At 44.7% G+C, this 23,645-nt stretch overlaps 1 long non-coding RNA gene across 2 annotated transcripts in view; it reads right to left on the bottom strand.

The window, feature by feature from the left end:
• Nucleotides 1–23,645, bottom strand: part of LOC137545057 (uncharacterized) — a 174,944-nt gene that overhangs the window by 65,821 nt on the left and 85,478 nt on the right. The window contains exon 2 of one of the 2 annotated variants that reach the window (XR_011025985.1): nucleotides 20,711–20,855. The exons of the other annotated variant lie outside the window; for it this stretch is intronic. This is a non-coding gene — a long non-coding RNA (uncharacterized lncRNA). The remainder of the gene's footprint in view (nucleotides 1–20,710; nucleotides 20,856–23,645) is intronic. 2 annotated transcript variants of the gene reach the window in all.

Below are 23,645 nucleotides of genomic sequence, written 5' to 3'. Positions count from 1 at the left end.
AGCCTAGGGTCACAAAAACCTGTTTATTGGGGCTATTTCAATGGTAGTGATGGTGACGTACATAAATCGCAGCAATGGCCGTTAGCAAAGTCTGAATCTCACGAAATGTCTCATGCAGGTAGAAGACATATTGTTAGACTTGGATTCCAAAGATGGGGTCCCTACATCTCTGCAAACCAGAGTTACAGGGGTCCAAAATTGGTAAAATCCCCCATAGGCTTTCATTGCCTCCCTATTTCACTTTCCAAAATCTCACATCTTTTCAAAGGGCAATGGCTCAGCAGTACCAAATTTTCTAGCATTGTAGGGACCCTTAGGGGGAACATGACTGGTGAGTTTCGGGCCCCTAGGCCGAAGAGGTCATAGCCTAGGGTCACAAAAACCTGTTTATTGGGGCTATTTCAATGGTAGTGATGGTGACGTACATAAATCGCAGCAATGGCCGTTAGCAAAGTCTGAATCTCACAAAATGTCTCATGCAGGTAGAAGACATATTGTTAGACTTGGATTCCAAAGATGGGGTCCCTACATCTCTGCAAACCAGAGTTACAGGGGTCCAAAATTGGTAAAATCCCCCATAGGATTTCATTGGCTCCCTATTTCACTTTCCAAAATCTCACATCTTTTCAAAGGGCAATGGCTCAGCAGTACCAAATTTTCTAGCATTGTAGGGACCCTTAGGGGGAACATGACTGGTGAGTTTCGGGCCCCTAGGCCGAAGAGGTCATAGCCTAGGGTCACAAAAACCTGTTTATTGGGGCTATTTCAATGGTAGTGATGGTGACGTACATAAATCGCAGCAATGGCCGTTAGCAAAGTCTGAATCTCACGAAATGTCTCATGCAGGTAGAAGACATATTGTTAGACTTGGATTCCAAAGATGGGGTCCCTACATCTCTGCAAACCAGAGTTACAGGGGTCCAAAATTGGTAAAATCCCCCATAGGATTTCATTGGCTCCCTATTTCACTTTCCAAAATCTCACATCTTTTCAAAGGGCAATGGCTCAGCAGTACCAAATTTTCTAGCATTGTAGGGAACCTTAGGGGGAACATGACTGGTGAGTTTCGGGCCCCTAGGCCGAAGAGGTCATAGCCTAGGGTCACAAAAACCTGTTTATTGGGGCTATTTCAATGGTAGTGATGGTGACGTACATAAATCGCAGCAATGGCCGTTAGCAACGTCTGAATCTCACGAAATGTCTCATGCAGGTAGAAGACATATTGTTAGACTTGGGCTCCAAAGATGGGTTCCCTACATCTCTGCAAACCAGAGTTACAGGGCTCCAAATTTGGTAAAATCCCCCATAGGCTTTCATTGGGCCTCCTATTTACAGTTCCAAAATCTCACATCTTTTCAAAGGGCAATTACTCAGCAGTGGCAAATTTTCTAGCATTGTAGGGACCCTTAGGGGGAACATGACTGGTGAGTTTCGGGCCCCTAGGCCGAAGAGGTCATAGCCTAGGGTCACAAAAACCTGTTTATTGGGGCTATTTCAATGGTAGTGATGGTGACGTACATAAATCGCAGCAATGGCCGTTAGCAAAGTCTGAATCTCACGAAATGTCTCATGCAGGTAGAAGACATATTGTTAGACTTGGATTCCAAAGATGGGGTCCCTACATCTCTGCAAACCAGAGTTACAGGGGTCCAAAATTGGTAAAATCCCCCATAGGATTTCATTGGCTCCCTATTTCACTTTCCAAAATCTCACATCTTTTCAAAGGGCAATGGCTCAGCAGTACCAAATTTTCTAGCATTGTAGGGACCCTTAGGGGGAACATGACTGGTGAGTTTCGGGCCCCTAGGCCGAAGAGGTCATAGCCTAGGGTCACAAAAACCTGTTTATTGGGGCTATTTCAATGGTAGTGATGGTGACGTACATAAATCGCAGCAATGGCCGTTAGCAAAGTCTGAATCTCACGAAATGTCTCATGCAGGTAGAAGACATATTGTTAGACTTGGATTCCAAAGATGGGGTCCCTACATCTCTGCAAACCAGAGTTACAGGGGTCCAAAATTGGTAAAATCCCCCATAGGATTTCATTGGCTCCCTATTTCACTTTCCAAAATCTCACATCTTTTCAAAGGGCAATGGCTCAGCAGTACCAAATTTTCTAGCATTGTAGGGACCCTTAGGGGGAACATGACTGGTGAGTTTCGGGCCCCTAGGCCGAAGAGGTCATAGCCTAGGGTCACAAAAACCTGTTTATTGGGGCTATTTCAATCGTAGTGATGGTGACGTACATAAATCGCAGCAATGGCTGTTAGCAAAGTCTGAATCTCACGAAATGTCTCATGCAGGTAGAAGACATATTGTTAGACTTGGATTCCAAAGATGGGGTCCCTACATCTCTGCAAACCAGAGTTACAGGGGTCCAAAATTGGTAAAATCCCCCATAGGATTTCATTGGCTCCCTATTTCACTTTCCAAAATCTCACATCTTTTCAAAGGGCAATGGCTCAGCAGTACCAAATTTTCTAGCATTGTAGGGACCCTTAGGGGGATCATGACTGGTGAGTTTTGCCACTGCTGAGCCATTGCCCTTTGAAATGGTGTGAGATTTTGGAACGGTAAATAGGAGGCCCAATGAAAGCCTATGGGGGATTTTACCAATTTTGGACCCCTGTAACTCTGGTTTGCAGAGATGTAGGGACCCCATCTTTGGAATCTAAGTCTAACAATATGTCTTCTACCTGCATGAGACATTTCGTGAGATTCAGACGTTGCTAACGGCCATGGCTGAGATTTATGTACGCCACCATCACTACCATTGAAATAGCCCAAATAAACAGGTTTTTGTGACCCTAGGCTATGACCTCTTCGGCCTAGGGGCCCGAAACTCACCAGTCATGTTCCCCCTAAGGGTCCCTACAATGCTAGAAAATTTGGTACTGCTGAGCCATTGCCCTTTGAAAAGATGTGAGATTTTGGAAAGTGAAATAGGGAGGCAATGAAATCCTATGGGGGATTTTACCAATTTTGGACCCCTGTAACTCTGGTTTGCAGAGATGTAGGGACCCCATCTTTGGAATCCAAGTCTAACAATATGTCTTCTACCTGCATGAGACATTTCGTGAGATTCAGACTTTGCTAACGGCCATTGCTGCGATTTATGTACGTCACCATCACTACCATTGAAATAGCCCCAATAAACAGGTTTTTGTGACCCTAGGCTATGACCTCTTCGGCCTAGGGGCCCGAAACTCACCAGTCATGTTCCCCCTAAGGGTCCCTACAATGCTAGAAAATTTGGTACTGCTGAGCCATTGCCCTTTGAAAAGATGTGAGATTTTGGAAAGTGAAATAGGGAGCCAATGAAATCCTATGGGGGATTTTACCAATTTTGGACCCCTGTAACTCTGGTTTGCAGAGATGTAGGGACCCCATCTTTGGAATCCAAGTCTAACAATATGTCTTCTACCTGCATGAGACATTTCGTGAGATTCAGACTTTGCTAACGGCCATTGCTGCGATTTATGTACGTCACCATCACTACCATTGAAATAGCCCCAATAAACAGGTTTTTGTGACCCTAGGCTATGACCTCTTCGGCCTAGGGGCCCGAAACTCACCAGTCATGTTCCCCCTAAGGGTCCCTACAATGCTAGAAAATTTGGTACTGCTGAGCCATTGCCCTTTGAAAAGATGTGAGATTTTGGAAAGTGAAATAGGGAGCCAATGAAATCCTATGGGGGATTTTACCAATTTTGGACCCCTGTAACTCTGGTTTGCAGAGATGTAGGGACCCCATCTTTGGAATCCAAGTCTAACAATATGTCTTCTACCTGCATGAGACATTTCGTGAGATTCAGACTTTGCTAACGGCCATTGCTGCGATTTATGTACGTCACCATCACTACCATTGAAATAGCCCCAATAAACAGGTTTTTGTGACCCTAGGCTATGACCTCTTCGGCCTAGGGGCCCGAAACTCACCAGTCATGTTCCCCCTAAGGGTCCCTACAATGCTAGAAAATTTGGTACTGCTGAGCCATTGCCCTTTGAAAAGATGTGAGATTTTGGAAAGTGAAATAGGGAGCCAATGAAATCCTATGGGGGATTTTACCAATTTTGGACCCCTGTAACTCTGGTTTGCAGAGATGTAGGGACCCCATCTTTGGAATCCAAGTCTAACAATATGTCTTCTACCTGCATGAGACATTTCGTGAGATTCAGACTTTGCTAACGGCCATTGCTGCGATTTATGTACGTCACCATCACTACCATTGAAATAGCCCCAATAGACAGGTTTTTGTGACCCTAGGCTATGACCTCTTCGGCCTAGGGGCCCGAAACTCACCAGTCATGTTCCCCCTAAGGGTCCCTACAATGCTAGAAAATTTGGTACTGCTGAGCCATTGCCCTTTGAAAAGATGTGAGATTTTGGAAAGTGAAATAGGGAGCCAATGAAATCCTATGGGGGATTTTACCAATTTTGGACCCCTGTAACTCTGGTTTGCAGAGATGTAGGGACCCCATCTTTGGAATCCAAGTCTAACAATATGTCTTCTACCTGCATGAGACATTTCGTGAGATTCAGACTTTGCTAACGGCCATTGCTGCGATTTATGTACGTCACCATCACTACCATTGAAATAGCCCCAATAAACAGGTTTTTGTGACCCTAGGCTATGACCTCTTTGGCCTAGGGGCCCGAAACTCACCAGTCATGTTCCCCCTAAGGGTCCCTACAATGCTAGAAAATTTGCCACTGCTGAGTAATTGCCCTTTGAAAAGATGTGAGATTTTGGAACTGTAAATAGGAGGCCCAATGAAAGCCTATGGGGGATTTTACCAAATTTGGAGCCCTGTAACTCTGGTTTGCAGAGATGTAGGGAACCCATCTTTGGAGCCCAAGTCTAACAATATGTCTTCTACCTGCATGAGACATTTCGTGAGATTCAGACTTTGCTAACGGCCATTGCTGCGATTTATGTACGTCAGACTCGCCACCATTGAAATTGCCCAATAAACAGGTTTTGTGACCCTAGGCTATGACCTCTTCGGCCTAGGACTGCATTGAACGCGACCCACGCATTGTGCGCATTCTGGACAACACCAATTACTGGGTTTATACCCTTCTGGATCCACGGTACAAACACAATGTTCCAAAACTGCTTGAAGAAAGAGCCAGACAGGTCAAAATGGAAGAATACCAGCAGGCCCTTGTGGAGACTTTAGAGAGGAGATTGACATCCTCCCCCTCCTCTAGCCAGTTGTACGCCGACAGACTGACTTCCGCAAACCCAGGACGACCAGGAGGGCAGCAAACAACACAAGCCGCAGCTAGTGCCCAAAAGGGAATGGTATCGGCAGTGTCCTTGGAGTGGGAAAATTTTCTGACACCCATGCAGCAGCACACAGAACAGAAAGCGTGCAGATCCACCTCCAACACCGATCGCCTGGAGAAGATGGTCAAGGACTACATGTCAGATGGCGTAGCTGTGTTGAACAATCCATCTGCACCCTTCAACTATTGGGTATCGAAGCTAGACACCTGGCACAAACTGGCAATGTACGCAATAGAGGTGCTGGCTTGCCCGGCAGCCAGCGTTATGTCGGAACGCTGTTTCAGTGCTGCCGGAGGCATCGTCACAGATCGGCGGCGTATCCGCCTCTCCACAGAAAATGCAGACCGTCTGACTCAAATTAAAATGAATCAATCCTGGATTGGAAACGACTACGCAACACTCCCGGACCCCAACCAAGTAACATGAACAATGAACATCTGTGATGGGTTAGCGTTTCCGGTCCCTGTTTATTGAACCTCTCATCTGTATTACATTTATGACTGCATGGCGACAAAATGCAAATTGCTATCCGCACGCTTCTTGTCCTCATGCAAGGCCTGGGTTGTTGTGTCTCAAAGCGTGGCCTTCTCCTCCTGCGCCACCCTCCTCTTGTTCCATCACGTGTGCTGCTGCTGGGTTAGCGTTACCGGTCCCTTTTCCTGGAACCTCTTATATGTATTACATTTATGACTGCATGCCGACAAAAAGCATGTTACCTGTGCAAAGAAAACAGACATTTCCCGCATTTAAAAGACAGTTTTCCCTTTGAAACTTTAAAATCGATTTTCTCAAAAACTATAAGCTCTTTTTGCTAAATTTTTTTTCCTCTTGTACCCACTCCCAAGGTGCACATACCCTGTAAATTTGGGGTATGTAGCATGTAAGGAGGCTTTACAAAGCACAAAAGTTCGGGTCCCCATTGACTTCCATTATGTTCGGAGTTCGGGTCGAACACCCGAACATCGCGGCCATGTTCGGCCTGTTCGGCCCGAACCCGAACATCTAGATGTTCGCCCAACACTAGTAGGAGGCTAGGAGCGATGGGGCTGGAGGAAGTCCCAGGTATGTATAAATCTTTTTTTATATCTCAGCTCTGGTACACTTTAAGTCAAAGGTGGCAAAGATCAAAAATGCCTGAAACAGTTGTCTCTTTATTTACTACAGGTAGTCCCTGGTTTACAAACGGCCGACTTACGAACGACCTGCCGATACGAACGCCGCGACCATAGCTCCGCCCCGTCACAATGACGTCACGCTGTCGGGGACTACCTATTCTGCGCCATTTTAAATGCAGAGTAAGCGCAGTGGAATGTAAATAGAGGACATCTCACCTGATCCTCGGCGGTAGAAGGTCCCATCGTGGTGCCCGGAAGCTGCGCAGCCCGTCCTCTCGCTCCGTCCACTGTTCCCAGGCGGCTTTTTATGCGTCGCATAATGACGCAATCAGGAGAAGCCCCCTAGTGGCGGCGCCTGCTAATGCGTCATTATGCGACGCATGTGAAGCCGACACCGGGAACAGTGGACGGAGCGAGAGGACGGGCTGCGCAGCTTCCGGGGCCACGGTGGAACCTTCTACCGCCGAGGATCAGGTGAGATGTCCTCCATTTACCTTCTGCTGCACTTACTCTGCATTTAAAGCGGGGGCAAAGGTGGCTGTCCCGACTTAAGGACAGATTCAGGTTAAACACGAGCGGACAGTCTCTATCTCATTCGTTAACCAAGGATTACCTGTATATAAAATTCACTGAAATCAAAACATAGACAGTACAATACAAATGTTATGTAAGTAGAACAAGTATTTATCTACTTATAGATGTGTTTATTTCCTGGGATAGTATGGCTGACCCTGCTGGCGTTGAAGGTCAGGGGTTTTTCATAAGCAGGGCTACCCCTGGGTCCCAACAGCCATCTTGGCTGACTTGGCCTTAGTTATACCCCCTGGCATTACTCTGTACAATAAAACAAGAGCCTGCTTTGATGTTGATCGTTTTTTTCATTATGACCAACTTAACAACTTATAGCAGAGTAACAGTTAGCTCTGCGATGCGATTGGCTGCTGGAGGCTATTGCACTCTGCCCACCATTGCATTTTGTCTAGCATGATTAAATAGCCCCATTGTGTTGTGTATCCTCAGCTAATTACCCCCATTTATTTGAGCTACTAAGTCTGCTCGTTTCACTGGGTGTCCTCACTAAACATGGCATCACTCTTTTTGCCTCTTAATTAGATTCTGATAACAAGAGACATTACTTGAAACGTATCGTCAGCGGTTCTTGAGTCCTGTGACATAATTGGTGAGCTCTGAGCCCTGGGAAACTGGGGTCTGCTGGAAAATGTTACACTTCCTTCTGGAGGGATGGAGTATATTGATTCCAGTCGTCTGGGTTAATTTCCTTAAAGAAGATGTGTGATTTTTACTTAACTAATAAACACTGGCATAATTATAGTGCTAACAGCGCCATATGTTGGCTTATCCTGAGGGAACGCGTTAAAGAAACACTTGTATTTAGCTGTTTGGAAAAAAGCAGATGAAGGCTTCTCGCTGAATGTTCTGGTGACTGATTCTAAATAACCAAAAATTTTACAGGATTCTTTTTATCAGCAGCTGGAAGGAGTCTGGGAACTGGAAAAATGATGAGTTTGTGTTCCACAGAGTATCATAATTAAGCTTCAAAATTACAGATGCAGTGAGCTTTGACCTACGTTATAGCTGGAAAACAACAGAATAAACTCAGGGGCCAGGGCCAGATTTATCAAGCTTTACCGACAGTTTTTTCTTCTTAAACAGTTCTAATCAGCAGAGGAAACAGTTCTGCATGATAATAGGAAAATTCTTAAATCTGAATTAACAGCGGCATTTAGGAGTGAATTTCTAGAGCTGCACTACAGTTAAGACAAGTGCAAATCCATCCCTAAACTGTCGCAGATTAAGAACTGCTTAATAGCAGTTCTACAGATAGTGCAGCAGTGCAGGCTCCGCATGATTTGAGAAGTTCTCCTCCCCCCTGCTGCCAGGTGTCCTGGGAAGCTATTCTGTGCTTAACCCTTCTGGTGCTGAGCATTGATGCAAAACAGCAGATGCACTGGTGGTTACCTCAGTAACAGCAATTTCCCCCACACACTGCACTGTCTGAGAAACCTTTCTAACGCCTCCTATTCCTAACAGTTTAAGAAGGAAACTGCACTGTTTTGGGTTCATTCAGACTATGGCCTCAATTCACTAAGCTTATCTCCTGTCTTTAATAACTCTTCTAGAGTTATCACCATTGTGATAAGGCATGTAGTATTCAGGAAACATTTTACCTCAGGCATACCTAAAGTTAACTCTTCTGTCTTTAAGTTAACTCTTCAATCCTTAAAATAACTCCAGAGTTAAAGACAGGCTGTTTATTAACTGCATGTGAAAATAACTACAGAGGAGGTAAATTAACTACAGAGGAGGTAAATTAACTACAGAGGAGGTAAATTAAGGAATGAAGAGATAAAATAACTCTCACTGTGTGGAGGTAAGTTATCTCTTGCCTTATTATCTCCAGCATGATTTTTGTGAATTGAGGCCAATACGCGCTGCCGTGAGCATTTTGGCAGCGCGTATAGTGTCTGACACGCAAGTACGGTAGAAACTCGGGTCAGACAGGCCAAAACTTGCCTGTCTGACCCGATTTGTTGCCAACCTCACGCCTGAACCCGAACTTCTGAAGAACCGTGCTAGTGTGAGGACCAGATCTGTTGCAGACCTTTCCTGCCACTGCTGATTACCTTCAGCCTTTGCACATGGGAGAGCTTCTCTACCAGTCATCACGCCGACAGTCTTGCAAGCATCCCTACCCTTGTTAACCGCTTATCCTTGTTACAACCTCAGGGCTGGAGGGTGATAAGTTGCAAGAGTTGCTGTCCTGATCCTGAACACTGTGGTCTCCTCACTACCAGGAACGCTGAAATGGACGCACCAGGTTTAGTATATTTTTTCCCCTGATTTTTTCCTTTAAACCTAGGTGAGTCTTATGGTCAGGAGTGTCTTACAGTCCAAAAAATCGGGTAAATAATGGTTGGCAATGATCCTTGCAATATGTAGGTATTAACTGAAAGCCATGAGTATGGAGAGTCATAGAAAGATCTCATTTCCACTGTCAATTGTTGCCATGGTTTCCCACACAGTTATGCTGAGACTTTTTAACAGTGTTAGGCCGTTAAAGAGGAACTTTAACCCAGGACTGAATTTCATTCCAATCAGTAGCTGATACCCCCGTTTCCCACAAGATATCTTTACTTTTTCTCAAATAGATCATCAGGGAAATCTGTATGGCTGATATTGTGGGGAAACCCCTCCTACAGTGTGATGCCAGAGCCATGGTCCTGACAGTTTGCTGTCCGTGAACCTCAATGCATTGTGGGAAATAACGGCTTTTTCGAATGTGAGGGGGTATCTACCCTTGTGCATAGAACTCTCAGTAACGAACATTCCGTACAGAATGTAAATCAGCGAGAGGAAAGATTTTCCAATGGGCAAACACCAACTGATCTATAAATGAATATTGTAAAAAATAAGCTATTTTTTTCATTGTTATTGTCACTACAGTTCCTCCTTAAGGCCCTTCGTCAACTCTACTTTCTTCTAGTTGATATTCTCACACCTCGGGAGAGGAACGCTCCCCCAAAATCCTCCATCAGGCTGTTCCATTGTAAGACCCCTGAAACAGGGGGTAGCACGTACCTGTTCTGGCTCCAGCGGAAAAAGCCAAACCCAATCCGGTCTGTGCTACTGACTGACTGGGCTTGCCCTTGTGGACAGTTTTGCAGAGGGGACAGTGCTGGACCGGTTTGGCAGAGGAGACAGTGCTGGACCGGTTTGGTGGAGGGGGCAGTGCTGGACCGGTTTGGTGGAGGAGACAGTGCTGGAATGGTTTGGTGGAGGGGGCAGTGCTGGAACGGTTTGGTGGAGGGGGCAGTGCTGGAACGGTTTGGCGGAGGAGACAGCGCTGGAACGGTTTGGTGGAGGAGACAGTGCCAGACCGGTTTGGCAGAGGAGACAGTGCTGGACCGGTTTGGTGGAAGGGGCAGTGCTGGAACGGTTTGGTGGAGGGGGCAGTGCTGGAACGGTTTGGCGGAGGAGACAGTGCTGGAACGGTTTGGCAGAGGAGACAGTGCTGGAACGGTTTGGCAGAGGAGACAGTGCTGGAACGGTTTGGCAGAGGAGACAGTGCTGGAACGGTTTGGTGGAGGAGACAGTGCTGGAACGGTTTGGCAGAGGAGACAGTGCTGGAACGGTTTGGCAGAGGAGACAGTGCTGGACCGGTTTGGCGGAGGAGACAGTGATGGAACGGTTTGGTGGAGGGGGCAGTGCTGGAATGGTTTGGCGGAGGAGACAGTGCTGGAATGGTTTGGCAGAGGAGACAGTGCTGGACCGGTTTGGCGGAGGGGGCAGTGCTGGAACGGTTTGGCGGAGAGGGCAGTGCTGGAACGGTTTGGCGGAGGAGACAGTGCTGGAACGGTTTGGCGGAGGAGACAGTGCTGGAATGGTTTGGCAGAGGAGACAGTGCTGGACCGGTTTGGCGCAGGGGGCAGTGCTGGAACGGTTTGGCGGAGAGGGCAGTGCTGGAACGGTTTGGCGGAGGAGACAGTGCTGGAACGGTTTGGCGGAGGGGGCAGTGCTGGAACGGTTTGGCGGAGGAGGCAGTGCCAGACCTGTTTGGCGGAGGAGACAGTGCTGGAACGTTTTGGTGGAGGAGACAGTGCTGGAATGGTTTGGCGGAGGAGACAGTGCTTGAACAGTTTGGCGGAGGAGACAGTGCTTGAACAGTTGGGCGGAGGAGGACAGGGAAAACTGGAGGATCCAAAGGCTTCCATCGATCCTCTATTGAGGTAAGTACCCAAATTGGGCATTGTTTTTTATCTACAGGTTTTCTTCAACCCTTTAGCAGCCAATTTATTTAGAGGCTTGCAAGTGCTCCAGGCCAATTTATTTAAGCACATTTGTATTTCCTATTTGTTACATTTCCTTGCTTCTAATTAGTACTGCTGAAATGTGTATTTGTATTTATGGCCACTGGACAATAGGGGGCAGTGGGAGACAATAACAGAGGAGTTCAGCTTTCAGTTTCTATATTTTCTGCTAGTAGAGAGAGATCAAAGCATTCAAACAATTTACAGCACAACGAGTTCTGCCGACTGAGGTCAAAAGCAGCGCACTTATCTCAAACAAGGTAACTCTATTGAAGCTGCTAATGGGTTAAATAGAAGATTAAAAATTATTTCCTAGTAAAAAAATTTGGGCGAAAAGGTGAAGTGGATAAGGGCCTTGGAGACTGAAGAAAGATCAAATGTAATTTTTAAAGCATTCATTACAAAAAGTAGGTATTAGAAAATGTGTCAAGTTTAAATGTGATTCTTATTCTCATTCTGAAGATTTACCTCACTTCCTGTCCCAAGGCAGATGAAACAGGAAGTACAAAAAAGACAACTTCCATATGGGGAAACAGCTTTCACAATGCTACAGGTTATACAAGCCCTGCCCCCTTTCCATTCATATTTAGTTTTAGCTCCACATTAAAATAAGGTTTACATCCATTAGGTTCAGCATCTTCCAGACTGCACCAGTGTTGCCATGGCTGGATTTACCATAAGGCCCTGTAGGCTCATGCCTACAGGCATCTGATGATGGAAAGTGACTCACTCCCCTTCCTGAATGCCTCCCTTCTTCCCTATGCAGAGTCCTGAGCAGAGTGAAAACAAGAGCTCTCAGCATTCCACTGACTAGATTTCCCTTCAAACGGGGGCACATCCAGCTACCTAATACTTGGGGGGCACCTCTAGCTACTTAAAGGATACCTAAGGTCAGGTGACATGTGACATGATGAGATAAACATGGGTATGTACAGTGCCTAGCACACAAATAACTATGCTGTGTTCCTTTTTTTCTTTCTATGCCCAAAATAGTTAAATATCAGGTATATAAGGGGCTTACTCAGTCTTGACTCAGACAGGAAGTGACTACAATGTGACCCTCACTGATAAGTAATTCCAACTATAAAACACTTTCCTAGCAGAAAATGGCTTCTGAGAGCAAGAAAGAGTTAAAAAGGGTCAATTGTTCATATATTTTAGCTCTGGCATACTTCAATGAATGTGTCATTGAGCAAATACAATAAAACAGTTACAACTTAAAATGTAGATTAAAGAAATAGAAGTAGATAAAAAATAAATAAATAAAAACAAAACAAAACAGTGGAATATCTTAAAAAGTAATTTTTAGGAGAAGGAAGATAGATACAATCGTTTATTTCATTAGTTTATTTTTGCCATGGGCGTTTCTTTAAAGGGAACCTAAACTGAGAAGGATGTGGATTTTTCCTTTTCAAATTATACCAGTTGCCTGACTCCCCTGCTGATCCTGTGTCTCTAATACTTTTAGCCACAGCCCCTAAACAAGCATGCAGATCAGGTGCTCTGACTGAAGTCAGACTGGATTAGCTGCATGCTCGCTTCAGGGTTGTGATTCAGCCACTTCTGCAGCCAAAGAGATCAGCAGGACTGACAAGCAACTGGTATTGTTTAAAAGGAAACAACCACATCCCTCTCAGTTAAGGTTCCCTTTAATACTGAAGGTGCTTCTGGCTACCTAATGCTAAGAGGAACCTGTAGCTACTTATGATGGGCAAGGGAATTAAGGGAGAAGTGACAGCTGGGCGAGCCAGCTCACCTGCAGTGCAGTTCGGAGGTGTTTTGTAGGTTCATGGAGGGGGAAGTCTAGGGTGCGAGGACATCTGAGCCTATAGGCTCCTGTGATGTAAATCCGGGCCTGAGTGCGTTTCAGCAGTGGTGTAGCTATGATGCTGTGGGCCCCGGTGCAAGTTTTACATTTGGGCCCCCCAAGCACTATATACGTAGCAATTGACAGCATACCAAAACCAATCAAGGACAACCACAGTGTCAGAAGTGCAATAAGGGAATGGGAAATAGTGTATTAATGATCACTACTTTTCAAACCATCCTATCTAAGTGAATATTATCAGCACAGGACCATAAAGAGCGAATACTGTGGTTGAGGGAGGGCCCCTCGGGGCCCTTCTAGCCCAAGGGCCCCAATGCAGTTGCTACCTCTGCACCCTTTATTGCTACGCCACTGCGTTTCAGTGACTCCCATCTCTCCTTCCGACCTCTCCAGTTCTGTCAGATCTCTCTCCTCCTGGATTAAATTATTTCAGTACTGTCCTTCAGTGGTTACAGCTGTGGATGCCATTAGCGGTAGAATAAGCATCCCGCCTGAGTCCCATTATTGATTGTATTATTGATTTTTATGCAAGACCTAATATCTTCACAGAAAATGAGGTTTATGACAACATGACATTGTTATTCGTGCTGCATCACCCTTTCCTTTTATAATTTCAAGTTAAAATACAAGTTAATGTCTGCCAGCTGTAGCAAAATATCTACACATATAAAAAAACAAACATTTGTATTGCGCTTTTCTCCTGGTGGACTCAAAACGCCAGAGCTGCAGCCACTAGGACGCACTCTATAGAAAGTTGCAGTGTTAGGGAGTCTTGCCCAATATCTCCTACTGAACAGGTGCTGGCTTACTGAACAGGAAGAGCTAAAATTCGAACCCTGGTCTCATGTGTCAGAGGCAGAGCCCTTAACCAGTACACTATCCAGCCATATAAGAAATTCCTACTTATAGCTAGCTGTAATCAGGGCGTAGATTCACAAAAGATACTGCGCTCAAGCAGCGCGGGTTAATACAAGTGAGTGCACACTATCCGCGGTCCTGTCAGCGTAGTGTGTACTAATTTACACGTTATCCTTTGATGTGCTGCACGATGTGATGGTAGCTCGACAGCGATACTTCACTAGTGCAGCCGCTACTACTTCATTGTAAAAGCTCCTCCACTGTAGGCATTATTATTGTTATTATTTAGTACTAGCTGACCCGCGTCGTAGCATACGCCGCATAATTATTAATGTGTGAAAACTTCCTGAAAGACACAGTTGTGCAGATGGGGTGGGTTTGAGGTTATCACTGTTAGGAAATGAAAAGATGGAACTCTGGACAGAGCAACATACAGTTGTCCGTGACTGAATACTGGTTTTGGTAGGTACAGGCATATCTTGTTGAATGTTTGCCCCTGTGCCTTAATAATTGTCATAGCAAAAGATAATGTAATGGGAAATTGTCTGCGTGTAGGACTGCTTTCACAGTTGGACGTTGTGGTCTGACGTTAGAGCAGCCTGTAACGCAGACCAACTCACAGCAATGACAAATCAATGGGCTGTTCACAGTGCCCACGTTGCGTTAGAGTATAACGCTGCACGCTAAATGAAAGTGCAGCATGCTGTGCGTTATACTCTATTTCGCCACGTTAGACTGTTTGCACATGTGCAGTCATGTTTTTTTTTTTTTATTTGCCGCATGCGCCGTTTTCGTCCAATACTATGTGTCAAAAAGTACGCATCACGGACGCATCAAGAGATGCATAATGCGGCTCTTTATAACGTCCAACTTCAAAGCTCACATGTGTTGCGTTAGGGGCACGTTATGCGACCTTAACGTCGCATCTAATGCAACGTCTTAGTGGGAAAGAGCCCTAAAAGTAAAAGGCAAATTTGAATCTGATGGTGTGAGGGAAATGCGGGGAATAAGGACAGTTTGTGGGGTAGCAGCTGCGATAGTTTTACACTCCAGTACATTGCGGTGAATGTTCGTGACAGTCAGTCTAGTGCCATTGCACAGATCTCCTGCTGGCATGAGGTTTCTGAGAAGCATAATGACTGCACCAATTTTAATTTTCAGTTTATGCGGAGGCATGCCAGTGGGCGTAGGACTGTGAAGAAATTCTTCTGGGAATGAAAGTTGATCTGCGGGATCATCTGTGACGATAGAGTCAACACTGGTGAAAGTTACTTCGTGGGTAGGGATACGTTTCAGTACTTGTTCATTAAGGTGTAGCGAGTCGTCGTTGGTGACGCTTAATATAGCTCGGGTATTCAGTATTTCGGGAGTGACAGTTGAGAAGTCGATGTCACCATATAGTTCTTGAACAGGATCAAAAGTCAGAGGAAAACAATTTGTAGGCAATGTTACAGCTGTTCCGGTTTTGCCGTCTCCAACATCGAGGAGCCATTTTGCAAAATATTTTTCACGAGGGAGCGCTCTCATATTTGTCATCAGTGTAAGTACATGCATGTGATGCCACAATGGTTGTTTGTTAATGCAACTGGCAACAGTAAGTGCTCGGTAGCCACGCATAATGACAGGGAGTATTTGTCTGAAATCTCCCCCGAATAGTATCGTTTTCCCTCCAAATGGTTGCGTCTCACCCGTGAGGTCACGCAATAACTTGTCAACAGCCTGGAATGCGTATGCATGTGTCATTGGCACCTTGTCCCATGTTATCAATTTCGATTGCAGCAGATGTTGAGCGTGTGGTGAGATAGGTTTGATGTTGCATGTGGAAGCATTAGTCAGCTTCAAAGTATTTTAAAAATGGAATGTGCAGTACGTCCACCCGGTAACAATGTTGCAGCAATTCCGGTAGATGCTACGGCTGTAGGAACGTCTCCCCTCCCTCTGATGGTATAAATCAGAGTTTTGTAGACAAAGGTTTTCCCTGTTCCTGCAGGACCGTCTAAGAAAAGCATGTTTGTCTTGGATAGGCATTGCTGTATGCAGTCAACAGTGATTTTTTTGTTCTGTGTCGAGTTTAGCGTAGTGTTCCATAGCGTTCGAGTGTTCAACCTGAGTGTCGATGGTGACAGATGAATGACACAGGGGAAGAATGTCAGTGGTTGGTAGGTGTAATTTGTGCAGTATGAGGCCATGTGGTTGGAGCATGTCGTTAATTTCCGCAAGAGCATACATGGAAGCGGTGACTGGGGAGAATTTTGTGAGAAGGTCCTCACAAAGGGAGAGTTTATGCATGTCCCAAAGGCTTGGAACATTGTGCGGTTCACTGAAGATGCAGAGAAAAACGAAAAGTTGTCGCAAGAAGAATGGCATTCGTATCTGGGATGCCTCTATAAGAGTGTCATCCCATATCTTGTCATTTCTCAAGAAGACCTAATTGTTGGAACGCTTCTTTGAAAGTGTTACACTGGACGCCTACGGAACGGGTAAGGAGAAGTCTGAGATAATAGCGTTCTGTGTCGTTAATGGCAACAACAGGCATTCTACCGATTACTTTGGTGCCTCCTCTGATTCTCTTCTTCCATTTTCCAGACGACTGTTGGAATGTGTAATGTTGGGGAACATCCGTGTAATGTAAGTCCACAGCTTCGGGATCTGTCTTGTTCAGTTCAAATCATGCTAAGAGCATAGAGTTTTTGTTAGCTTGTCTTTGTAGCGCTTGTTTCTCATGACCTTCATGAAAGAAGATGACTTGTTGTTCTGGCAAATGAACCGGTAATAACGTGAGATTTTTTAGAAAGACTGTATTCGTTCAAACGCCACATAGCCTCCGGAGCACTAACATACCTACCGTCAAGAAAAGTCTCCAGACTTTCTAGGGTTAAACTTGATGTTTGAGCACGCATACATTTTCTCATGGAAAGAACTTCTTCTTCTGGCTTGAAGGTTGAGGCACTTACTTTAATATATATAGATTTATATAGCACCAACATCTTCTGCAGTGCTGTACAGATTATATATTGTCTTGTCACTTAACTGTCCCTCATAGGGGCTCACAATCTAGCTCTTTATTGATCCTGTGCTGATAATATTCAGTTCTTTAGATGATTTAACCACTTAAAGAACACAGGCTTACACCCCCCCCCCCCCTAGTGACCAGACAATTTTTTGCAAATAAGTGCTCTGCATCTTTAATAGCTTGCTGCAGGGGTACATATGAAAATGGCGCCTGCGAATAATGACGCACAGTGATGCCGCTAATCCGTCTTCCGCTTATTGTTAATTAACGTTAACACTAAATCATTAATTACCGTTTTAAAAGCGTCTTCTCAAAAACACATACATTTTTCACATTTTTTTTTTTAATAAAAATAAGATTAGGATGAGGAATAGAGAAAAATAAATATATATATATATATATATATATATATATATATATATATATATATATATAATTTTTTTATTAAATATTACATTACAATTGAATTAATTTAAAGTACTTGCACTAAAGTTAGTCTAAGTTATGTCACAATGTATTTCGTTATTTAAAGATAAAAAATGACTCACCGATACACAATCACAAGGGGTACATTTTCATTAAATTATAAAAATTGATATTTACCTATAAACACATCCCAGTATATTAATCTTTAGTTATATTTAAAATGTAATGCAGTGCGCAGTCTGATCCTGCAAATTCAAAGTGTATTAAAGTTAGTTAACGTTTACAGTACTGCACATTACTTGAACAAAGTTGATAACGTTAATAACGTTAATATGGGTTTTTTAAATCCTCAATCTGGGACATCTTCAGAATTTTTACCAGTGTTGCATTAAATCCATTCACCGTTTTGCAGTTAAATAACATCTGCTGTTTGACTTATGTACGGTGCTATTGATAAATAACGTTACTGTGCGCAATAAAGTCTGCTATTTGGCATATGTACGGTGCTAATGATAAATAACATCACTGTGCGCAATAACATCTGCTGTTTGACTTATGTACGGCGTTATCGATAAATAAAGTCACTGTGCGCCATCTTTCTTTATATTTCCCCGTGCGCCATTATTATGCAGCACTATTGCTAAATAGCGTTAAGCGTATGTTTTCAATGCGGCGCCATTATAAAGCATAGGCGCTGTGCACCATTATTCTCTGCAGAGCCACACAACCAGGCACACAAATAAAACCCTCTCCTCTTTCTGCCCACCAACAAAGTTTCTGTTAGTGGGCTCTGCTGCCAGTTTTATTTTTTTATTGTTTTTTAGATATTTAATTTTAAATAAAATAGTTTTTTGTTTTTTTTTATTAATCCATCCCCCAATGTACTCTTACAGCGATAAGCTCTCATAGGCATCAGCCGATCGCTCTCTGAGCCTCTCTCGGGGACAGCCGAGTGACACAGCTGTCCCCAGTACAGCGCTGCCGTAGATCGCAGCAATGTACAATGTAAATAGACGGCAGTTTCTCTGTCTAACAGTCTAATAGTGGTGATTGCCGCTGGTAGACTGATGACGGAGTGTAGCTCCATCATTCAAGCAGGGATGCGAGTGCTTCGGTGAGCGCTATCACCTGCAAAACCCCGCCCCAGGACTTGATGCCTTTCGGCGTTAGGCGGTCCTGGGGCTGTAACCTTCTTGATGCCTATAATAGTATTGATCAATAACACACTGTTCCCCATCGCATACATTTGAAATCGGCGCCGGAAGACTTGGGCGCAGGATACAGACGGTATATGGCTGATCCTGCTTCTGCACAAGTCCCGGCTGTGTTAATTACTATTCCCCCTACAGGCCTCCATGGATGGTGGGGAATGAAATAATTCGGCTTCCAGCTATTGCTGGAACCTGAATTATTGTTTTAAAAGCAACTTCTGCTCCGTCTTCTGATGGCGCCGACGTTATTCACTGAGTGCCGCTATAGCTGTAATCCCTATTACAGTCTGTGGTGGTGCTGGCTGCGTCCAAATCTTCATGCGCTGAAAAGCACTGCTCCGTCCCCATCCCCTCCTTGCACCTCTGACACTGTAGTTGCCATTGGCAGATTTTGGTGCGCTGTATCAATTCTTATGTATAGAGTGCTTGGGGGGCCCCAATGCAAAACTTGCACTGGAACCCACAGCTTCTTAGCTAAGCCCAGTAGCGTAGCTAAGGAGCTGTGGGCCCCGATGCAAGTTTTACAATGGTGCCCCCCAAGCACTCTATACATAACAATTGATACGACGCACCAAAACCTGCCAATGGCAACTACAGTGTCAGAGGTGCAAGGAGAGGATGAGGAACAGCTTGTTAATGATTACCACAATTCAAAGTATCTATAGAAGTGATTATTATGAGCACAGGAGCAATAGAGAGCTAATTCTGCAGTTGAGGGAGGACCCCTCAGGGCCTTGATGCGGTCGCAACCTTTGCACCCCCTATTGCTACGCCCCTGGTGTAGTGTATTTATTATAGTCTAGGGCCAATTTAGGGGGGAAGCAAATTAACTTATCTGTATGTTTTTTGGGATGTTGGAGGAAAACATAGTGCATGGAAGAAACCCACACAGACACAAGGAGAACATACAAACTCTGTGCAGCTAGTGCCCTGGCTGGGAATCAAACCAGGGACCCAGCACTGCAAAGCAAGAGTGCTAACCATTGCGCCACCATGCTTCCCTGGACATACACTAAAACAAGTAACTTGAGCATTGTTAGACTAGCACAAGCTACCTTCAGGGACAAACCCAGGATTTTGAAGGGGGGAATTCCTGAAAGGCCCCCCTCAGCCACGCACAATACAGTATAATAATATGGTAGGACATCATGCTGGGTAAACATAATGCAATTTCCCCTCCGACCGACAGGATTTGACAATTATTTCCTAAATGTCCGATCTGCTCCCGATAGATAATGGGATAGATCAGCAGCAGTTTGGATACAGATAATAATGAGGACAGCTGACATTGCTAATGAAGCGTAAAGTGAAGCATTCACACAGCAGGGCACAGGGCTGTGCTCATACCTGGCTCTGTTAAGTTCCCCAGAGCTGCTCCATGCTCTGTATACACGCTGCTGCTCCATCCAAACAAAACTGTAGCAGGGAAAGAAAGGGGGCGGTGCTGTGAGATGCAGGATGTCTGTAGTTATTCTAGTGTCTCAACTTGTGCCTGTCCCCAGACACTGCACTGACCGCGGTCTGAGGGGGGATTCTGGGCAGCTGTAATCCCCCCTGCGTTTGCCTATGACCTTATTAACATGGGTTGCACAGGGAGAGAACTCCAGCACCAATCCCTGTTAATGGCAATGTTGAAATAAAAGTGGAATCTTTCCAATTTCCCCTTTGAGATGTGTGTGTGGAGTGGCAGAGCAGAGCAGTGTGGGATCTAAAGGTTCTGAGGCAGGGAAAATTAATGTACATAGATGACCAGATTAGTCTTATAGGCACCGCCATCCATCTCGGTGTCCTGGACTTTCCTGAGACGCTATCTAATCTGTGCTATATAAGGACTGTGTGGCGGGATAGCAGACAAAAACACACTTATCAGACACACGAGAAGAAGGGGAAGTCTCAGGCCCCATGTCCCAAAATGATGTTAATTTGCTCTCTTTTCGTGAAACCGTTTTATTAATTGCTTTTTCCTTTTTCCCTGCTTTGGTGACGGCTCTTAAAATTTCCCCTGAGTAATATGATTTTTCGAGCTGTTTAATTAAGTGATCTGTCTGGGTAAAATGGTGTCTAATTAGTGCACAGTGTCTGTGTTATGACTTTCTATTCCGTGCTTGTAAGTTAATTCTGTATCGCCGCTCTCACCTTACACAGGATGAGAATATCGGGCTGTGCATGAAACATTCTTACGGTCCTACGTGCGCCGTGCAGGAATGAAATACGATTATTTTCATACTGATCCCGTGTTTCCGCGGGCTGTCCTCTAGAGCTCACCCCATTTAAAGAGACACTGAAGCGAAAAAAAAAATATGATATAATGAATTGGTTGTGTACTATGAATAATTACTAGAAGATTAGCAGCAAAGAAAATATTCTCATACTTTTATTTTCAGGTATATAGTGTTTTTTCTAACATTGCATCATTCTATAATATGTGCAGATTACACAACACTCAGCATTCAAAATGAGTCTTTCAGAGCAGTCTGTGAAGTGATGAACTCTCCTCTGGCAGAGGGAAAGTAAACAGTTCAATTACAGTTGAGATAATAAAAGTCAGATAACAGCCCTCTCCACAACTAACTTAGTCGGAGAGCTTAATAGTTTTTTTGCATAGAGATAACAACTGGAGTTTCTCAACTATTCCTGTACTGGAAACAATTAGACTGATGTATCTGATCTTAATGTTTTATTTCTTAGCTGTACTACACATACAAATCATAATATCATAATTTTTTTTCGCTTCAGTGTCTCTTTAAGTATGTCTATAGGATGTAAGGGATCATTCAGTCTAAAAATGAGGTTATGTGTTTGCTAATCTGATTGCCCCTGATCTATGGCGGAGAAGGCCATTTGGGCGCACAGCTTGGCAAACAGCTAATTGACACACGTGCCAAGTATAGGTAATCAGGCACCAAGCGGCTAGTTTGGTCAGCCCTGTTTTTAGGGGCAGGTCCCAGCAATGGGGAGCAGTAATTCACCTCTCTAAGATCCACATACTGCATTTACCGTGGTGGCGGTAAGCGGTGGAAATCAGTGGCGGGAGGAAGCGTGGCGGCTCTATTTCAGAATGAACACTGTTTTTGAACAAAAACAGTGTTTATTCTCAGCGGATGAGAACGGATTGGCTCAGGGGACTTTTGTCCCCTGCAGCCAATCCCCCCTGTTACCGCTGACAGCGCGATCGCATACATCTGCCCGCACAATCGCCCGCACTGCCCCCTAAGCTGTCCCTGCGGCTGTAGCAGCTGCCGCTGCCGACGTGAGACTCACATCCCAGCGGCAGAAATGGTTAAAGGACCACTACCACGAAAAATTAAACAATTTAAAATACAAGTAAACACAGACAAATAAGAAGTATGTTTCTTGCAGAGTAACATGAGCCATACATTACTTTTCTCCTGTGTTGCTGTCACTTACAGTAGTAAGTAGAAATCTGATGGGACAGTCAAGTGATTGACTAGTCCATCTCCTCATGGGGGATTCTCAGTATTTCATTTATTCTTTAAAAAATCATTCCCTGGAGAGGATCTGTATAAATATACAGGCAATCTCTCCCCCCCCCCCCCCCCCCACATACACACACACATACACACACAGACACACACTACTAAGTGCTTTTGAAAATAAAGAAAACCCTGAGAATCCCCCCATGAGGAGGTGGGCTGGTCCAAAACCTGTCAGTCCTGTCAGATTTCTACTAAATACTGTAAGTGACAGCAACATCGGAGAAAAGTAATTTATCGCTCAGTTTACTCTGGGAGAAATGTATTTTTTATTTATGTGTTTTCATGTCTTTTTAAATTTAAAATACATGAATTTAAATGTAAAATACATAAATTTAAAAATGCATTTTACATTTTCCCCAGCTGTTCCCAGTTGCGTGCCTCCTCCATCACGCTCCCTTGCCCGAGAACATTCTATGAAAGCGCAGTTACAGTGTACGTGAACTGCTTATGTGCAGAACACTCCTGGCAGCAGGAACCCGATCGGTGGTGGCGTATAGCCAGGGCCACGCATGCTTGGATAACTGGAGCCTATAGGCACAGAAAAAGTCGGGACAAGCTCCTCCAATACCCAAGGCTGAGACACCAAATTGCGCCCCTCCATCCCTCCAACCGCAGCCGTCACACACTGATTGCTATTAGACTAAGAGGTGCCTTAGGTGCCTCAACACCTTAAAGGGACTCAGAGCTCATGACAATAAAAAGATTTATACATACCTGGGGCTTCCTCCAGCCCCATTTGCTCCGATCGCTCCCACGCCGCCGTCCTAATTCTTCTGCAGCACCGGTACCGGATCCCTGCACTTCTATCAGTCGGCTCCAGTCTACGCAGGAGAAGTGTGCCCTCTACGTATCAGAGATACGTAGAGGGCACACTTCTATTACATCAGACTGGCTCCCACTGACGGAAGTGTGGGGACTCGGTACCGGTGCTGCAAAAGACTGAGGATGGTGGCCTAGGAGCGATCGGAGTGTATGGGGCAGGAGGTATGTATAAATCTTTTTATTTTCATGAGCTCTGGTACACTTTAAAGAGGAACTCCAGTGAAAATAATGTAATAAAAAAAGTGCTTTATTTTTACAATAATTATGTATAAATGATTTAGTCAGTGTTTGCCCATTGTAAAATCTTTCCTCTCCCCGATTTACATTCTGACATGTATTACATGGTGACATTGTTACTGTGGGCAGGTTATGTAGCTACTGCTAGCTGTTTTGGCCGTTGGAGACAGCTGCAAACAGCTATTTCCTGTCTGTGAACCTTGTTACATTGTGGCAAACTGTCATAAGTACCGCGGTCCTCAGAGCTTCTTGTGGGATTAGTTTCACCACAATATCAGTCATACATCAGTCAAGGGGGTATCAGCTACTGATTGGGATAAAGTTAATTTCTTGGTTGGAGTTTCTCTTTAATCTCTAGTTGTCTGGTTTGCAGTCTCTGCCATGTATCCCCTTTCCTTATTTCTCCCTGCTTAAAATACAATAGGAGAATGATAGGTTAGTGAATTGTGCGCCCCCTCCTACACTGTGCCCTGAGGCTGGAGCCTCTCTCACCTCTGCCTCGGCCCTGGGCCCAG

The sequence above is a fragment of the Hyperolius riggenbachi genome, chromosome 2, assembly GCF_040937935.1.
Source record: "Hyperolius riggenbachi isolate aHypRig1 chromosome 2, aHypRig1.pri, whole genome shotgun sequence".
Taxonomy (NCBI): Eukaryota; Metazoa; Chordata; class Amphibia; order Anura; family Hyperoliidae; genus Hyperolius; species Hyperolius riggenbachi.
The sequence above is the reverse complement of the archived record's forward strand: the minus strand, read 5'-3'. Positions and strand labels throughout refer to the sequence as shown.